The sequence below is a fragment of the Hylobates moloch genome, unplaced genomic scaffold (genome assembly GCF_009828535.3).
Source record: "Hylobates moloch isolate HMO894 unplaced genomic scaffold, HMol_V3 SCAFFOLD_15, whole genome shotgun sequence".
Classification (NCBI taxonomy): domain Eukaryota; kingdom Metazoa; phylum Chordata; class Mammalia; order Primates; family Hylobatidae; genus Hylobates; species Hylobates moloch.
Window position 1 is genome coordinate 33,164,072 of NW_026652290.1, and position 6,122 is coordinate 33,170,193.

Below are 6,122 nucleotides of genomic sequence, written 5' to 3' on the forward strand. Positions count from 1 at the left end.
TAAATGGGCAAATGATCTAAGTAGACATTTCTCAAAAGATCTACAAATGGCCAACAAGTATAAGAAAAAATGCTTAATATCACTAACCATCAGGGAAATGCAAATCTAAACTGCAATGAGACTTCATTTCACCCCAGTTAAAATAGCTGTTACCAAAAAGACAAAAAAAAAAACAAATACTGGAGAGGATGCAGATTAAAGGGAATTCTTTTACACTGTTACTGGATTTGTAAATTAGTACAGCCATTGTGGAAAACAGTATGGAGGTTCCTCAAAAAACTAAAAATTAAACTACCATATGATCTAGCAATCCCACCACTGGACATACATCCAAAGGAAAGAAAATCAGTATGTTAGAGAGATATCTGGCTTTCTGCCTCCGCTGCTGCCATGGTGCCCGTGAGAAAGCTTGTGGTGAAGGGGGGCAAAAAAAGCAGGTTCTGAAGTTCACTCTTGGTTGCACCCACCCCGTAGAAGATGGAATCGTGGATGCTGCCAATTTTGAGCAGTTTTTGCAAGAAAGGATCAAAGTGAACGGAAAAGCTGGGAACCTTGGTGGAGGGGTGGTGACCGTCGAAAGGAGCAAGAGCAAGATCACCGTGACATCCAAGGTGCCTTTTTCCAAAAGGTATTTGAAATATCTCACCAAAAAATATTTGAAGAAGAATAATCTTCGTGATTGGTTGTGCATAGTTGCTAACAGCAAAGAGAGTTACAAATTACGTTCCTTCCAAATTAACCAGGACGAAGAAGAAGAGGAAGACAAGGATTAAATTTCATTTATCTGGAATATTTTGTGAGTTCTTGAATAAAAATTGGGAACCAAAATGGTGGTTTATCCTTGTATCTCTGCAGTATTGATTGAAGAGAAAACTGGAAATCATAGTCAAAGGGCTTCCTTTGGGCCTCCACTCACTTATTTGTGACATGACTTCTTTTTTTTTTCTGCTTGAAAATGTCAATTCTTGTGGTAATACTAGAGTAGAAGGAGAGGGTGACTTGACGGAACTGACAGCCATTGGGCAGGCAGATGAGGGTGTGGAGGTGTGGGCTGAAGTGAGTGACCATTTTATTTTTAAAAATTTAACTGTCATTCATTTCTGTGGCTTTTCCCAAAGAATGATTCAGGGATACAAGTGGGCTCCTCTCATTCATTAAAAGAAAAATGTGACATCTTTCTAAGATTTTCTGGGAAAATGACAGTGTCAATAAAATGCAGGTTTTTGGGCCATTCATCTTACTTTGATTTTTTTAATACAAATTTCTCTTGATGCACACAATTATGTCTACTAACCCTCTTCCTCGTAGAGAGAGAAACTGTGCTCCTTCAGCGTTGCTGCATAGTCCGTCACTCTCCATAAAGGGGTTTGGGGAATCAATTGTAAAAGTCCCAGGTTCTAAATTAACTAAATGTGTACGAAAATGAACATGTAAGTAATCTGTTTCTACAAGTCTTTGCAACAATCTGTCACTTTGGTCTCCAGCAGAGGGAGCTGGAGGAATAGTGCTTCCAGATGTGGCCTCCTGTGTGGGGCCTGAAGAAGTAAGTGGCTGAGAAGCCTCCCATGCCAAAGAGATGGGAGGTGCCTGGGAAATAGCTGCCTCATGCGACTTAGGCCATGACTGGATTTAATGTCAGAAGTCATTCTACAAACAGTGGTGTGCTGCAGTTCGTGCAGAGGCTAGAGAACCGCGGAAGGGGGTTACCAAGGCTGGGAAAAAAGATGCAATTGTTGCCGTGAGTGACTTTGAAAGACCCTGATGCCTTGTGGTGCCCTTCTGAAATTTGAACAATAATGCAGAAGGGTGTGTTTTAGAATTTACGGTGTATGAAATTCATGTTTTTAAAAGAACTTGCCTACAGATGGTTTCCACACCTGAAATTGTGCTCTGCGAGTTGCATAGCTGGAAATTCAATGTTTAATCCTACCTTGGCTCCAATTTAACATTTGGTGCTCTGTGGATTGAGCTCAACATGTTGAGGCTTTGCAATTTCACTTGTGTTAAAGGTTCTAGCATTTTCCATTTCTATGCAAATTTCTTTGAAGCAGAATTGCTTGCATATTTCTTCTCTGCCTTCACAGAAGGCAGAGTTTCTTTCAAACTTCACTGAGGCATCAGTTGCTCTTTGGCAATGTCCCTTACCTTGATTATTAACTATAAGTTTGTGGCTTGAGTTTACAAATTTTACTTATTTGTTGCATTAATTTTCCCATGTAGTAAGTAATTTTTAGTTTGATTGTGAAAAAACCCTGGGCTGAAGTTAGCACTTAAGTTAAAAAAAAATTTTTTTTAAACTAGTCCCAGATTTAAAAACTTGTAATAAAATTGAAACTCACTGGTTTTTCTCTTTTTGAACTCTTGTAATCAAGTTTTGATCACATTTTCTGTTAAAGTGGCTAACACATGGCTACTAAAAAAGAAAAAGAGAGAGAGAGAGATCTGCATTACTGTGTTTATTGCCACACTATGCATAATGGCCAAGATATGATATCAACCTGCTCACCAACAAATTAATGGATAAATAAAATGTGGTCTATAACCACAATAGAATACTATTCAGCCATAAAAAATAAAATTCTCTCATTTACAACATGAATGAACCTAGAGGATTTCATGTTAACTGAAATAAGCCAGGCACAGAAAGATAAATACCACATATTCTCACTTATATGTGGAAGATTAAAAAGTTGAGCTCATAGAAGTAAAGAGTACAATAGTGGTTATTAAAGGCTAGGAAAGGCAGGGAGGTGGGAAGAATAGTGGGAGGTTAGTTAATGGACAAAAAATTTTAGCTGGATAAGAGGAAAATGTTCTAATGCTCTATAACATTGTAGTGTGACTATAGTTAACAATAATTTATTGTATATTTTTAATAGCTAGAACAGAAGATTTTTAATGTTCCTACCACAAAGAAATTATAAATGTTTGAGGTGATGGATATGATAATTACCCTGATTTGAGCATCAAACTTTGTATACATGTATCAAAATATCACACTGTACCCCATAATTATTGTGCAATTATTATGTGTGCAATTAAAATTGCACATGTACAATTATACATGTGCAATTATTACGTGTCAATTAAAAATAAAAAAGAAAGAATCCATTGACCATATATATGAGACTTTTTCTGAGTCTCTATACTATTTCATTGGATATGTCTGTCCTTATGCCAATGCTATTCTGTTTTAATTACTGTAGCTTTGTAGTAAGTTTTGAAATCAGAAAGTATGAGTCTTCCAACTCTATTCTTCCTTATAAAGATTGTTTTGGAGATTCGGGGTCACTTTCAATTCTATGTAAATTTGAGGATCAGCTTCCCTATTTGTGGGAAAAAAATAGGCTGTGGAATTTTAGAAGAGATTTTATTGAATTTGCTGATCACTTGCAGTAGTTTTGACATCTTAACAATGGTAAGTCTTCCTATCCACGAACACAGAATGTATTTTCAATTACTTTGATCTTTTTAATTTTTTTGTAGTTTTTATCTTTTATAGTTTTCAGTGTATCAATCTTTCACCTCTTCAGTTAGATTTATTTCTAAGTAATTTTTTAGATGCTATTGTAAATGGAATTTCTTTCTTAATTTCCTTCTGGTATATAGAAAACAATTTGTTTTTGTGTGTTGATTTTGTACACTGCAACTTTTCTGAATTCATTTATTAGCTCTGAGCTTTCTTGTGGATTCTCTGGGGTTTTGTATACAAAGGATTATGTCATCTATAAATAGAAATAGTTTCACCTATTCCTTTAGATTTGGATGACTTTTTTTTTTTTTTTTGAGATGGAGTCTTTCTCTGTCACCCTGGCTGGAGTGCAATGGCATGATCTCAGCTTACTGGAACCTCCACCTCTCAGATTCAAGCAATTCTCCCGCCTCAGCCTCCCGAGTAGCTGGGATTACAGGCACCCGACATCATGCCAGACTAATTTTTGCATTTTTTGTACTGACAGGGTTTCGCCATATTGGCTAGGCTAGTCTTGAACTCCTGACCTCAGGTGATCCACCCGCGGCCTGCGTCGGCTTCCCAAAGTGCTGGGATTACAGGCATGAGACACTGCGCCCAGCCGACTTTTTTTTTTTTTTTTTAAATCAGGATCTGGCTCTGTTGTCCAGGCTGGAGTGCGGTGGTGCAATCTTGGCTCACTGCAACCTCAGTCTCTCGGGTTCAAGCAATCCTCCCACCTCAGCCTCCTGGGTAACTGGGACTACAGGTTTGTGCCACCATGCTCAGTTTTGTTTTTTATTTTTTGTTTTTTTGTGTGTATTTTTTGTAGAGACAAAGGTGTCACTATGTTGCTCAGGCTGGTCTCAAACTCCTGAGTTCAAAGGATCCGCCCACCTTGGCCTCACAAAGTGCTGGGATTACAGGCACGAGCCACCATGCCTTTTCTTGTCTGGCTAGAACTTTCAATTCAGTGTCAAATAGCAGTGGGAATCTTTTTCTTGTCCCTTGTCTTAAGGGGAACTCATTCAGTTTTTTACCATTGAATATAATGTTAGCTGTAAGTTTTCCAGAAACACACTCTATCATGTTGAGAAATTTTCCCTCTGTTCCTAATTTGCTGAGAGTATTTATTATGAAAGGGTGTTATTTCCTCAAATGCTTTTTCCATGTCAGTTGAGATGATAATGTGATTTTTTTTCTTCTGTTCAAATAATGTGATGTACTACATTGATTGATTTTCTTCTGTTGAAACTTCTTTGCATTCCATGGTAAAATTCCATTTGATTGTGAATAATCCTTATAGTAGCTGATGGAGTCAGCTTTTTTTTTTTTTTCATTTGACCTAGATGGGCTACGAAACCTAGAGAAGGATCACATGGCTTGTGATTTCACTCCAAAGACAGCGATCTCTCTCTTCTCCTAACTCTAGAAAGTGAACTGCTCCGGCTGCAAGAGAAATTTCTCCTTCTTGGAGATCTGCGACGACGTGGAGGACTCCTCCTACAATAATCATCTTAAGGACGATGACCCCAAAAGGGAGGTGGGCCACGATTTCTACTTCTTTTTTCACCGTTCGACAGTTCCACTCTTACACAGCGGCCACGTAGTGTTGTGTTCTTCCATCTAGTTCTCAGACCACATCAGCTGCATCTCAGGGATCTTCATATTCAACAAAAGCAAAGCCAGGAGGGTTTCTAGCAACCCACACACTTCAGAGTGGTCCATAGTAGCCAAAAGTCCGTTCCAATTCAGTCTTGTTGCCATTGTTTCCAAGATTGCCTGCATAAACCTACATAAACCAAGGCAGGCGGATCACGAGGCCAGGAGTTTCAGACCAGCCTGGCCAACATGACGAAACCCAGTTCTCTATTAAAAACATAAAAATTAGCCAGGTGCTGTGGCACGTGCCTATAGTCCCAGCTACTCGAGAGGCTGAAGCAGGAGTCACTTGAACCCGGGAGGCAGAGGTTGCAGTAAGCCAAGACCACGCCATTGCCCTCCAGCCCGGGGGACAGAGCAAGACTCTGTCTCAAAAAAAAAAAAAAAAAAAAAAAAGACGAAGATGTATGTGGTTTGTGTTGACAGACAGAAGTCCCTGCCTTGGTTTCCCATGAGTCTTTTATATTCTCCTTGTGATGGAGACTCCAGGCTTGTGTGCATTCCCAGGGCAGGAACAGTGCCACAGACCAAGGGCTTCACAGTAAACAAAGCAGGTGACCAGTTCCCAACATACATTATTCCACACTGAACTTGATACATTTTCAAGGAAACAGTGTTGTGAGAAGGCGGCCTAGGTCTGTCCAGGATCTAGGTCTGCAATTAATTAATACTTTACTCACAGCATTCAAAAGAGAATAAACAATAATATATACACTTATGGCCAGGCATGCTGGTTCACGCCTTTAATCCCAACGCTTTGGGAGGCTGAGGCGGGTGAACCTCTTGAGCCCAGGAGTTTGAGACCAGCCTGGGTAACATGGCAAAACCCTTTTTCTACAAAAAATAAATACATAAATAAAATTAGCTGGGCATGGTAGTGTCAGCCTGTAGTCCCAGCTACTTGGGAAGCCAAGGTGGGAGGATCACCTGAGCCCTGGGAGGTGGAGGCTGTGGTGAGTCATGATGGTGCCACTGCACTCCAGTCTGGGTGACAGAGTGAGACCCTGCC

At 39.6% G+C, this 6,122-nt stretch overlaps 1 pseudogene; it reads left to right on the plus strand.

Moving 5' to 3' along the window:
* The first annotated feature begins 390 nt into the window (after window positions 1-390).
* Window positions 391-780, plus strand: LOC116484164 (large ribosomal subunit protein eL22-like; annotated as a pseudogene).
* Window positions 781-6,122: the final 5,342 nt, after the last annotated feature.